The 14445-nt window shown below is 42.0% G+C and overlaps 1 protein-coding gene across 1 annotated transcript in view; it reads right to left on the bottom strand.

Annotated features, from left to right (window-relative positions):
• Nucleotides 1-14445, bottom strand: part of LOC142149890 (cartilage oligomeric matrix protein-like) — a 176159-nt gene that overhangs the window by 87140 nt on the left and 74574 nt on the right. The gene's annotated exons all lie outside the window — the stretch shown is intronic.

The following is a 14445-nucleotide window of genomic DNA, read 5'->3' as shown; positions in this document are numbered from 1 at the left end:
GCTTTGAGATACCGAGAGGGGCTTGTGGAGGGCTTGAAGCTTGCTGACCAGGGACAGCCCCGCTATTGTGCACCTTACCTACCGCCTTCCTCCTTCTCTGGGGAGAGTGCATCATCTGGAGGACCCCTGATGTTCCGCAGCGCAATGAGTAGTTCCACCTACTTTATCTCCTCTACCCAGCTGCGCTGTGAGGTTCGGTTCGAGGTGTCCACTGCCCTCTCACCACCTCTGTTGTGTCTGTGGCCCCACTTACCCTCATTTGGAGACGCTCACCAAATGGCCACTGGCCTCATCTGCCTGGTCATCTAATATACAGTACTACATAATCCGGCTGCTTTGTTCTGCTTTGTAATTTCCAAGAGAACATCGGTTTTGAAAAACAAAATGGAGTCGATACTCACCTTTCAAAATGAGGCCTCAAAGGATCTGGATTTTCTACTCAAGGAAAACGACAAGAGAGATAAACTGGAGGATGTTGAGAACAGGGAGCGCCGCAATAATCTCAGACTTTGCAATATCCCTGAATAAGTCGAACCTAAAGATCTGGAGGAATACGTGATCAGATTGTTCTCCTCTCTGAACTCCACATTATCCAATCACCCGTTGGAGATCGAACGAATACATAGGGCTCTGAGACCCAGGCCGAAGGATGCTGATCCCCCTCGGGACGTGATTTTGCGATTACTATCCTTCAAGGCCAAAGAGCTCATATCTAATGCAGTCAGGAATTCCTCCTACACTCTCTTCGAAGGAACCCGTATCCAAATATTCCAAGACCTTGCTCCCTCAACAATAGCCAAGAGGCGAGATCTTAGGAAGGTAACACGCATCCTCAGAGAGAATGGCTACAAATATCGCTGGGGGTTCCCTTTTCGCCTGATAATCGAAGTGGAGGGACGTCAGGAATCGATTCGTACCCCTAATGAAGGAAAGGATTTACTTCAAAGGCTCCATCTCTTCCGTCTAGACAGGACCAATGGAGGAGATTCCCAGAGCTCTTCGCAACAACCTCCGTGATTTATAAGGTTGTTTCTTTGATTGTGAATACTTGAAGTAACACTGTGTTTTTACTTATCCTTTTTTTCGTCCTCTCTTGACCTTCAAATGTTCATATATTGTCTTAATTTCTCAACAAATGTTCACATATTCATGTTGGTTCTTTGAACGCCTTACATTAAGTTGTTACTGATTACATGTTTAGCTGATGTTTCATTCTTATGTTTTATTCACAGCCGGGCGGGGGACACTTTCTGTCCTCTTAGCCGCGCACCCGTATATACTGGGATTTACTTAAACGTTCATTTTGTACTTTAAATACTTTACGCGTTCCCAAACTCTGAGACTTAGTTTAGATACTAGAATAGGCATAATCTGCCTAGTTTTTTGGCTTACATGGGTTAATTAGGCACTATCCTAGTAGGTTTCTCCTCAGCCTTTGAGGCTCGAACCTACTCCCTTGCCTTTCATCTCTAGTTACTCATACATTTTTTTCTTTCCTTTACTCTCTTTTTCCCTCCCTAGTCATTCCCTCCCTCCCTCCTCCCTGACCCCCTTGTATTGCAGCTTTGGAGACTACTTCTCTATTTCTTGATATTCCTCCCTAGAATACTGATCATGACTTTTACGACACTCTCCCTTAATGTTAAAGGGCTTAACACACCTCAAAAGTGCTCCATGTTATTCCATACGCTACATAAACTTAATGGTGATATAATTTTTTTGCAGGAGACTCATTTCAGGGCCGGCGTCCATCCCTCCTTGACCTCAAGAAGATACTCCAGTGCCTATTATTCCTCTCACTCTTCAAAGAAAAATGGAGTTGCCATTCTCCTTTGCAATTCAGTACCGTTTGTCATGTCAGCAGTTAAGGATGACCCTGAGGGCCGGTTCCTCTTTTTGTCTGGAAAGATTGGTCATCTCGATATAACCTTTGCTAACATCTAAGGGTCTGCTTTTACTTGGAGGGGACTTTAATACGGTCATGTCCCCCCTTTTAGACAGATCTGCTCCTAGACATTCCTCCCCCCCTTACTCACATACAAAACATTTGCAAAAACAGGTTACTGAGGCTGGCCTTTTTGATGTCTGGAGAGCGTTATACCCTACAATTAGGGACTATACGTTTTACTCTTTTCCCCATCAAACTTACTCATGGATTGATATGTTCATGGGGTGTACAAATATTTTCCAAAATATAAAAAAGGCCGATATAGTTTCTAATACGTGGTCAGATCATTCTATCTTATCTTTAACGGTTGACCTGTTTCGGAGTCCTCGGGGCAGAACCTCTTGGAAATTAAACGAGACTCTTCTTAAACTCCCTGGGTTTAAAGACCTAATATCTGACTCCATCACAAAATATTTTGAAACCAACTCAAATACAGAATTTCAGATCCCCACTATCTGGGAAGCTCACAAAGCGGTCATACAGGGGGATGTCATCCAGTTTGCCTCTCGCAGAAAAAAAGAACGTAATGAGACTCTCAATAAACTTACACTCCAGCTTAAACGTCTGGAAGCAATACAGTATCCACTTAGTTATGCAAGAAATACAAAAAACTAGAGGTGAAATTCAGTCTATTCTCGCAGAGAGAATAGAACGCCAATTAAGATGGCTTAATCAAACTTTTTTCGAGAAAGGGAATAGGGCTGATACGCTCCTGGCCAGGAGATTAAGAGCCAAGCGGGGCTCTCAAATGATCAACTCAATCAGAAATAAAAAGGGGGATCTATCTTACGACCCTAGGATCAAAAATAAAACTTTCCATAGCTACTATGAAAACTTGTACCACCTCCACAAGGACCAGACCTCCCCTAGAGCTTCTCTTCAAACTATCAATACCTACGTGGACAAATGTTCATTACCTTCGCTAACCTCCCTTCAGGCCTCTACCCTTAACAAAGCTGTTTCCAGTGAAGAAATAGTATTGGCATTAAAATCTCAAAAGAACTCTAAGGCCCCTGGTCCCGATGGCTTCATGATGTTATATTATAAAACTTTCTCCAAAGAATTGGTGCCTCATCTGACCCAGCTGTTAAACTGCATTCTCATGGGGGGTAAATTTCAGGCTGAATCCACTCGCTCCAATATAGTGGTGATCCCTAAGCCTAATAAACACCCTACATGATGCCCTACTTATCGCCCAATCTCATTAATCAACGCAGCCATTAAACTTTTGCCAAAATACTGGCGAATCGTTTTAATTGTCTATATGCCAACTTTGGTCTTCCCAGACCAAGTGAGCTTTGTTCCCACTAGGCAAGCTCTAGATAACACTAGGCGCACAATAGACATTATTGCCCATGTTAATCAGAATAAGATTCCATCCGTTGTCCTAGCATTAGATGCCAAAAAGGCTTTTGATAGACTCTCTTGGCCTTTCATGTTTAGCACGCTAAGTCACTTCGGCTTAAACGGAGCCTTCCTAACGGCCATCCAGGCACTATACCATCGCCCCTCCTCTTCGGTTTTAAACAATGGACTTCAGTCCCAGGCCTTCTCTTTAGGCAATGGTACCAGACAAGGGTGCCCCTTATCTCCCCTGCTGTACGCCCTAAGCATAGAACCTTTGGCTGCGGCGATCAGACGAAGCCCGGACATTTCAGGGATACGAATTGGTTCCCGTCACTTTAAAATCTCCTTATTCGCAGATGACGTATTATTGACTCTCTCAAATCCTCTTATTTCACTCCCAAATCTTCTCGATGAACTTAAGGAATACGGTCTCCTATCAGACTATAAAATTGATAGCACTAAATCGGAAGCCCTTTCGCTTCAAGTCTCTAATGTTACTAAAGCTATACTCGAATCCTCGTTCGACTTTCAATGGCGCCCCAAGGCAGTGCGTTACTTGGGGATCCAGATCACAAAATAATATAAACAGCTGTTCCATGCTAATTATACTCCCCTTTTAGACTCAATAAAAAGGGACCTGTCAAAATGGGATTCGCTTTTTGTATCCTGGTTCGGTAGAATTAATGCAATAAAGATGAACGTTTTGCCAAGAGTCCTCTACCTCTTTCAGACATTACCCATACCAGTCCCAGGCACCTATCTAGCGAATTTACAAACTATCTGCAGCAATTTTATTTGGCAAGGGAAAAAATCGAGACTTAAAAGGTCCTGTTTAGCTAAATCCTCTCAGTCAGGGGGCTACGGATTTCCGCTATTTGAGCGGTACTATCATGCAGTTAACCTTAGCCATATCATTTCCTGGCAGTCTGCTCCGGGGATTAAAAGATGGGTCGACCTGGAGAATGATCATACTCCGAATCACAACTTGAACTCATTACCCTGGCTCCCCAGGAATCAAAGGCCGGCCTCAGTGTACTCGCACCCCTCCATACAGTTTACACTTAACCTGTGGGATAAGCTTCACAAAAAGTGGGAACTCACTTCATTCCTTTCTCCACTCACCCCGCTGTGGCACCATCCAGATTTCTCGATGGGAAACAATCAGTCATTCTCACGCCCATGGCAAGAGGCGGGCATCACTCAGTTTACCCACATTCTGGGAGAATTTGCTCCCCAGACCTTTCCAGATATCAGAGAGAAAAAGGGCCTCCCCTCATCCTTACACTTTGCTTACATACAAATTAGAGGCTTCATACAATCATCACTCTGCAGGTCCTCCAAACTACGCAAACCCACACCTTTCGAGAGGAGATGTATGCGCAGCTCAGTTTCTCAAGGATTTATATCACTGGTGTATCATATTTTCCTGAGTCCAAAATCTGATACAACTGAATCCTTTGAGGAGGCTTGGCTTCAGGACACTGGCAAGGTTCTGGATCAGGAGGGATGGTCCCGGCTCAGAATGAGAATCTCTAAAATCTCCTTCAATACCTCAATACGAGAGAACACATTTAAAGTATACACTGATGGTATTTGGTGCCTGCAAGACTACACACAATTTATCCTGGTACCTCAGATCTATGTTGGAGAGGTTGTGGAGAGGTGGGCTCATTTTTCCACATTTGGTGGACATGTCCTAGTATCTGTAATCTTTGGTCGTTGGTTGCTGATCTAATAACAAGAATTTTAGATATCGAGGTGTTGCCCGACCCAATGGTCATGCTGCTATGTTCCCGGGTTAAAGCTCTAAATAAACAGGGAGACAGATTTGTCCAACACATCTGTGCTGCTACTCGTCTGCAGATAGCGAAAGAGTGGAAATCCCCTCACCCACCTAGCCTTCAAAGTGTAGTTTCCCGTGTGTGTGGTACATGGCCACTATGGAATATATTACCAGTCTTCTCCATGGAAAAATTCTAAATTTCCACAAGGTTTGGGACTTCTGGTACTCCTACCATCAAGCAACAACGCCCGTCACTTGAAAATCTTTTCCTCCGATATATTCTTAAGATATTCCCCTTCTCCCCTTTACCCTTGTCCTTCCCTTCTTTCTACACTTTTTCTATCTTCTTTTCCCCCTCTTTCTCTTTTTTTAATTTTATAAAACAAAAAAAAAGGGATAAACATTAAGTAATAACTTTATGGAGTTCCACGGTAGTAGAGTTCTTTATAGTTCATAGGTAGACTGGATCAACCTTCTAGTCTAATTTATATTTCTCATCTCGTTTTTATAGGTTAATTCATTGTTAAAACACTAAAACAAATTGTCTGTAATAATTTGCTTTGTGTTTGGTAATAACTCTCTATAAATTTATCGTTATATCTTGACTCATCTACCTCAACTTATTTTTTGTATGTAATCTACTGTGTGGATCTCATGTTTTTGCAAAAATAAAGAGATTTAAAAAAAAAATACAATCAAAGTTATTATAATATATAAAATACAGAAAATAAAAAACAGGAGAATTTTTCTAATCAATGATATACTTTCAGCATTACATTGGTACAAGTTAAACAGAAACATAAATTCCTTGGATGATATTCACTGAAATACAAGTTAATAGCCAAGTAATAGATTTAAGTCCCCTAAAATAAAGCAGCCAGCAAGCATAACATTTTCACAACCATATAGCAGCAGTCAACATGCTCATTGGCATGCAGTGTCTTTGAGATGACAGCAGGGAGCAGTATAGAAGAGCCCAAATATGTAGTAAATTAATTCAGATTGAAGTTGGTCTTACAAAATAACCAAGTCTTGGTTAGGTTATGTGTTAGATGGTACGATAGGCGAGCTTGAAAAGGTGAGGTTTGAGTGAAAATTTGAAGGACTGAAGGTTGGGGGAGAGTCATGTGAGATGGAGTAGGGAGTTCTAAAGATATGGGGCAGCACGGCAGAAGTCTTGGTGGTGAGCATGAAAGGAGGTAATGAGAGGTGAATTGAGGTGGAGGTCAGTGGCAGAGAAGAGTGGCCGGGTAGGTATGTACCTCGAGACAAGGTCAGAGATGTAAGTGGGAAATGTGTTTGTAAGAGCTTTGTAAGTTTGGGTAAAGAGCTTGAACTGAATTCTGAAACGGATAGGGAGCCAATGAAGGGGTTTGCGCAGAGGAGAAGCGGAAAAGGTGCTGAGGGAGAGGAAGACAAACCTTCCCGCAGCATTCTGTATGGTTTGAAGGTCAAAAATGTGAGACTCAGGAAGGTCAGTAAGGAAGTTGCAATAGTCGAGACAAGAAATGATGAGTGAATGGACCAGGATTTTGGTTCCTTCCTGAGAGAGGAAGGGGCGGACTAGATATGAGGGGTAAAGGTGAGGGCTGAGTCAAGTGTGACTGCAAGGCAGCGGGATTGAGTGACAGGAGATAGAGTGATGTTGTCAAGCAAGAGGGAGATGTTGGGAGGGATAGCAACTTTGGCAGGGGTAAAGATGGTGAGCTCGGATTTGGAGATGTTTAGTTTCAGGAAGCGCTGTAACATCCAGGTAGCTACAGCAGAGAGACAGTTAGATACCTGGGTTAGGAAGGTGGGAGAGAGGTTAGGGGTGGAAATATAGATTTGCGTGTCATCAGCATAGAGGTGGTATTGGAGTCTAAATGATTGAATGAGTTCACCGAGAGAGGTGGTGTAGACAGAGAAGAGCAGAGAGATTTGTAGGACTCCAATAGAAAGGATGAGTCATAAGCAGACATGTTAAAAGAGCGGCCAGAAAGGTAGGAAGCAAACCAGGAAAGAGCTGTTTCACGAAGACCTAGGGAGTGAAGGATGGTGAGGAGAAGAGAATGATCTATGGTGTCAAAAGCAGCAGAGGGGTCAATTAGTATGAGAAGGGAGAAGTGACCTTAGCTGAGAGCAATTTTTTTGTTACTTTAGTGAGGGCAATTTCAGTTGAATGAAGGGGATGGAAGCCAAACTATAGGGTCAAAAAGAGAATGGGAAGAGAGAAAGTGGGTCAGACAATTGAAGCTAAGTCATTCGAGAATTTTAGAAGCAAAGGGAAGCAGAGATAAGTGGTGATAGTTGGAGAGGGAGGATGGGTTGAGGGAAGGTTTCTTAAGAATAAAGGAGATGAGAGCATGCTTGAAGGCTGAGGGGAAGATACCAGTGCAGAGAGAGAGGTTAAAGAGGTGAGCAAGGTGAAAATAGATAGTGGAAAAGAGGGTGCAGAGGAACTGGAGGGAACAGGATTGAGAGGACAGGTTGTAGAAGAAGAGGAAGAGAGAAGAGAGAGGATGTCAGGTAGTTACAGGACGGTAGGAGCCAAGGGTGTTAGAGTGAGTAATAGAGAGGATAGGTGGGGAGAGGCAAGACTGACATGAACAGATATAATTGAGGATAGATTCAATTATGTTTTTTAAGTAGGTGGAAAATTCAAGAGCGATGGACGAGGGGTGGAGGAGGTGGGGGAGGACACAGTAGAGAATTAATGGTAGCAAAGATGCATGGGGGTTTATTGGTAAGGGAGGAGATGAGGGATGTGAAATAGGTTTGTTTGGCAAGAGAAAGGGCAGAACAGTAGGAAGAAAGGATGAGTTTATAGTGGATGAAGTCAGCAATGAAGTAGGATTTCCTCCACTGGCACCCAGATCGGGAGCACTTTTGGAGGAAATGAGTAAGAAGGGAGTGCGATGGTTAGGGATTGGTTCCTGGCTCTGCATTCATTTGATTCATTGCATCATACAAATCTGCTTGCTCCTGGCCCTACTTATATAGGACCCCTGATACCTGAATTGCATCCTACAAGTCTGCTGGTTCCTGTCTCTGTTTACATTTGTCTCCTGAATCATGTTTTCTGGTCTGCATCTACACACTATTCTTATATAGCTCTTCTTAGAATACCCAGCCACAGACTGTGGTAGCCATCTATTGCCCTATTGTGGGGCTTTCCAGTGATTGCTGGACCCTGTGTAAATTTGCACCAGCATTGTGTTTTATATACATTGTTTATTATCTTGCATTGCCTTAATAATAATAATTATTATTATTATTATAATAGTAACAACAACAACGATAATAACAACAATAATAAAATAGCTGAAAAGCTGTTAAGCTGCCTGGTCAGATAAAAAATCTGCAGAACTGATAGTCTTCACCAGTAGCAGCCGCCTTTCCTGTAAAGCTTTACGCGCTCACAGGTACTCGGATGCCCCCAGGACTTCACACCAATATAGTGTAGGTTCGGTATACAGTACCGCAGCGGCAAGCCAGGAGGCAGCAGATATGGTAATGGATGGTCAGACATAAGCCGAGGTCAGGGGTCACTAGGGTAGAATGGTCATATAACTCGCCAAAGGTCAGGGTCACAGGCTAACGGGCAAGGTCCAGGAAACAGGCAGGGGGTCACAACAGGTAATCAGCAATTCAGGAATCCAGAGCAGGTCAGCAACAGTCCAGTACAGCCTTAAATACTGAATGTAGCCAATCAGAGCCTAGCTCAGAAATCACCCACAGCCTCAGCCTAAATAAAAGCCTGCAGGCTAGTGAAATAGTTGAGCACGCACTCGGCTGTCCTCCATTGCTGGGACGCGGCGCTGCAAGGATTGGCGTCCGACCGTTGCCTTAGCCCGGAAGTGATGTCCCGGTCATCAAGAAGGGAGGCGGGGCAGAGCAGAGAGCGAGCCAACAATAGTAACAAAAGCATGTTTTTTTTACACTACATATACAGTATTTTCTAGAGGAAACATGTTTTTTATTAAGCATTACAAAATTGTGAGTTTCCAAGAATGTGATGGTGGCTGGATTCCCCCTAAACTACATATTCCTGCAGCATTTTTAACAAATAACTGGTGCAGCAGCCCCGAAGAGTACATATCCGGTGCTGTGGCAATGAAAGGGTTATATTTACAGCTATGACATGTTTAACTAAAATGTGTAGGATGTAAATGTATATGTGGCCTTTTTACCCTGTCCCCTTTCTCACACAAGTAATTCTCACTTCTGCAACTCTGGAAGAGTTAATGTCCAGCATCTGGAGAATTCCAGCAGCAGAGACTACTGCCCTGGGATCTGCCCATTCACCCTCTAAAACAGATTTCAGCAATGTGGGGGAAGCAGGGTCCCTGGAACTATTTTGTGCAGGAGATTTAACGATAAAATATTCCAGCACAGAGTTAGTGGTGCCAGTGTGTAGAGTTGGCTGATCCTTCCTCAACCTGGCAGTAACAATGTTACAAGGTTTGAAAACATCCCGACTGATTCAAGTGCAAGCTGATATGAGTCAGCATGGGTTGTTTAAAATGTCTTTCTCCAATGATATTAACCCCTGCGCTGCCAGCCTAGTTCAGGGGAAAAAAGCACTGGATCCCCCTGATTTTAATCCAACCAATACTAGGCAAGCCAGCTGTTGTCAGAATAGCATCGGAAACCACAGTGTGGGGTTCCTCCGCCATAATGACAAGGCAGCCCCAGGCTGGTCAGCGCGGTGCTGAATACCCTAGGGAGTTGGCGTCTGCAAAAAAAATGCGCCCCCCAGAGATAGTCAGCACCATGTCGAAAGTGTCAGGATTCCCAATATGAAACCACAGGGAGAGCGCAGTTAACAAAGTGTTTTTTATTAAACACCGGTTACACAGGTTTCAGGATGCAGTATGGTAGAAATAGCAAAAGAACTCAGTAAACAACAGATGCTGAATGTGATAGTCTTCAGGATTTTACCACAAAGTAGTGGAGATAACACACAAGGTGCAATGGCCTGTGGAGCAAGGCACTGAAGGTAACAGACACAGGATGCGAAGATCTGCAAGACTTTACCACAAGGTAGTGGAGACAGATATGCAACAGGTTAGTCCTCTGTTACACTGGAGAGCTGAAAACAGGTCACAGACAAGCCGAGTCAGGGGTCACAGGCAGAGGTGCAAAAACGGAGGGACGAGCAGATGTCAATTCCAGGAGATCAATCAGGAGAAACCACAGGAACAGAAACACAAGTAATGACAACAGATGATCTGGCCAAGACTGCTTGCAAAAAGCAGTCTTTTGTAGGCCAGATGTAGGTGTTAATCATCCTGGAGTAACAAAGCAGTTCTGGCAGGTAAGAGAGCAGCCTGAGTATCACAATGGCCCCTTTGGTGGAACAGTGGTAGTACAGGCAGGATGCATATATATACAAAAGGTCCAACATCGTTCCTGGCAGACAAGAGCTGCAGGACCTCCCTTAAGGGCGATTCCAGACGCTTAAATTACCAGGATCTGTCGAAAAAGTCAGAATCATAATCCAAAAATTTAGCATGTAGCAGAGAGGTCCTCTTTAAAGGACGGAAAAGGTATAGAAAACTCACCCAAATATGCAGAGACCCTGAGGCCCCAATCCTCTTCTTTTTAACTCTCTTTCTATGAGTCTTTTTGAGGACACAGGGTTGTTCAACTTGAATGGAACATGAAGGCAACGCCAAGGCTTGGGTAACTGGAGACAAAGAAGATGGCTTAGGAGAAGAGCTGGAGGTAGGATTGGCAAGTGCTGGAGCAAATTCTTGAACCACACTGTCTGTAAAAAGTTGTAAGTTTGAGAGAATATGATCTCTGGTTTCAATAAAGGGATTTGCCTATTCTAATGCCCTCCCTTTAAAACTGGATAACAAGAAATGTACTTGCTTATATTGGTTGTCCTAAAGATTGGGTACGGAGGGAAAATAAGATAAGTAGAATTTTATAAGTGCACTAAATTGTCCCCATCGAAGGTAGGTGGTGGGGATTCAAAAACAAAAGAGGAGTCAGCAGTCTTTACAACTTCAGATGATGGAGGAACAGGAATGTTGGTGAGGGATTTGGACTGAGAACAAGAGTCCCCAACTGGGAAGGCAGGAGAGGAGTCCCTGACTGGGACGGACGACTTGAAAGGAGGAGGCCCGAACTGGACAGACAACTTGTGGAGGAACAGCACTGTGAGAAGCCTCAATGCAGATAGCACTGCGAGAAATTCTTAGAGCAGACAGCACTGCGAGAAGCCTCAGAGCAGATAGCACTGTGAGAAGCCTCAGAGTAGACAGTACTGTGAGAAGCATCAGAGCAGACAGTACTGTGAGAACCTCAGAGCAGACAGCACTTGAGAAGCCTCAGAGCAGATAGCACTGTGAGCATCCTCAGAGCAGACAGCTCCAAGTGGTAACTCGGGCTGAACCGCAGAGAGTAGCAACTCGGGCTGAACCGCATGGAATGGCAACTCGGCTGGAACTGGCGAATCGAGACCGGCGATTGAAACTGGCGCCTCAGGACAGCACATGTGTTTGATTTGTGTGTCGAAAATAAGGTCATTCACACTTGAGAGAGAGTCTACATGTAATGTGTAGTGAGTGCCGGACAGGCAAGGTTTTTTTTATTTAAGTTTTGTTCATTTGAATGTGCTAATAAAACTGTCTAAGGTAAGTTACATCGCAAATAATAGACTTGTATGACTTTATTGCTGCTGTATACTGCCATCTACCCTGGGAGATGGTACCTATTCACCTCACACTGTCACAATACATACATACATACATACATATATACACACACACACACAGAGGAATCCCTGAAATTAAATATACAAATGAGGATTGCTGAAATATAAAGTTAACACAAAAGAATACAATATTATAAACTCACTTCTGAAGTAATCTAGTGAAATCTATATTAACATCATGTCTACTGAAACTGCAAAATATTATCTGTATTGTATGTAAGCATTTTATGTACTGTATATTTGATCTCAAAGTTATCTTTGTAAAGTAAAAGATTTGTACTTTGTGTCTGTTTGTATGTGTAGATAACTGAGGGAAAGGACAAATGGATGATATGTTCATATAGGTAATATAGTATAGTGAAATAAATGATAGATTGGTATTTATCTAACGATTAACACATAATGGTGGGCTATCTGATGTGGAGGTCAATAGATGTGTAATAAAGGCGGTATAAAGCCTGGTCAAACAAAGGAATCGCATAAGTCACTCTTATAGATTTACTGGGATTCCTTGTTTATGGTTGGCATGGTATAAGGTGAATGTTTAAAAAGGTTGTGTAAAATATTGTCTCTAATGTACAACTGAGAAGTCATGGGTGTGGGTTTTTCAACGTGACTAAAATAGCGAAAAAGTTGCAAATTGCATTGTATCCCAATAATTAATTAAATAAGTTATTGATAAGATCAAAGGCATGGTATCATTATTATGCTAGAGCACACATGATCCTATAACAGATGGCTTCCCAACAGATGTTGTTATAGTAAGTAATGTTAACCAATGGGTTTGGACAGAGTTTGTTAACCTCATCACTCGGAGCCAAGCTTTCAGACTACAGTCTTCAGGAGTTACCTCAGCATTACCCAGACCAGAGGAAAAGACTCAAGCCACTAGATAAGAAATACCCAATCAGCTCTTTGCCTCTGGAGAGATAACATCCCTTAGTAATGCAAAGCATATTTTTTCTAGACAGTCTGATCTTATGAGGTTGTCCAGTGATGCTCATGTGTCTAGTAGGATGCCAGTACCAGAGGATTGTAGTAGCATTCACCAATGACCTAGCTGTGACTGATCATAGTAGCTCCAATGTAGACACCCCATTGTATTTTCCAAACTTAGTAAAGAGTGAGGGCTACTGGAGAGAGTTCATGGAAGCTCATCCCTCTGATCCATTTTAAGAAGGCATGAGGTACCAAGCTGGGGAGAAATCCTTAGATAGCAAGGGATTTAAGACTATAGTCTCCTGTTTTAAATAAGATTCTGGTGTTGCATACAGTTCAATTAGCCTGTATTAACATTATCTGATAGCTTCTCTGCATTGAACCTGTGAACCTGATGTTCCAAGGGTGTGTTTTATAATATTTGTTCTATTTGTATAGAAGCCCTGAACTTGGCAATATTCTTTAGCCAAAATATTAAAGGTATCTTTGTTATGAGCAAATATATTAAATTAAGTCTATTTGCTAACAATTAAATTCTATTCACATTACCGTTTGTCCTTTACGAGTAAAAAACTGTCAAGTCAATTGCATAGAAACAGAAGCATTGCATATTACATTATCTTACATTCACATTTCAAAACGGCATATTCATTTTACTTTTCAGTGGCAACACAGAGTTGCTAGGCATTTAGGAGTGCTGTTCTAAGTTTTACAATTGAATATTTTACAGATTTTAAAATTTCAGCAAGAACACTGAGGGGCTGATGGAGAGTTATTGTATGTTCATTAACAAAAATAAAAGTGCCTGGTTTATTAAAAATCATCATCAGCAGCATGTACTTGCACCTGCCCTGTAGCAGGCGCAAAAGATATTATCTAGAAACAGAAAGAACAGAAGGAAAATGTGTCTTTTTGGGACACTCTCTGACCTATAATAAAATTCCAACTTTTCTTAGTATACATTAAAAAAAGAGAGATCTTTTTGATTTATTTCTTAGTCATCTTTGACAGTGAAATATTTAAAAACAAGATTGGTGAATTAACGTTATTGTACAATAAAGTGCAGTTAAAATTGGCAGTTATAAACTGCTAAACCTAGCTTTGGTGATTATATGATCTATACTATTTCTTTAATACATTCTCCTATTTTTATACATTACACATCATTAGTTTCAAGTTACACCCAATTTCATATAGTGTCAATACATCTCAAATCACTTTAAGGAGTTAGTTTGTATTTCCTTTGTACAAATAGATCCTAGTAGTAATTGGCTGTATGGTATACATTTAAGTTTCCGTCCTATAAAGTTTTTTTTTCACTTTATGTTACTCTCAATATCGTGAGTAATTAATATGAAGAGAATAGTATTATTATTATATAATATCATTATGGGGAAGCCCTGTGTATAGTTATATTTTTGTTTAGGTTATCTCATTCTCACACAGGGTCATTGATTCATTTGTTGTGGGAAGTTATCTCGGCTTAACTCATATTGCCGAGTATGTCTGTTTTTGTTTATACAATCAAAATCAGGAGCTGTCAAATAGCGAGGCGAACACCGACATGCATTTCGCTACATTGCTTTTGCGTAAAATCTAAGAATGACTATATACGACCCTAAGGGGCAGATTCAATTCCAGAGCAACACAGGATACTGAATTTGCCTCTAAGAATGATTATATTGGAGCTGCATGGTATATATTGGGAGCAGTATGCTATAC

This window comes from Mixophyes fleayi, chromosome 1 (assembly GCF_038048845.1).
Source record: "Mixophyes fleayi isolate aMixFle1 chromosome 1, aMixFle1.hap1, whole genome shotgun sequence".
In the NCBI taxonomy this organism is placed as follows: domain Eukaryota; kingdom Metazoa; phylum Chordata; class Amphibia; order Anura; family Limnodynastidae; genus Mixophyes; species Mixophyes fleayi.
The sequence above is the reverse complement of the archived record's forward strand: the minus strand, read 5'-3'. Positions and strand labels throughout refer to the sequence as shown.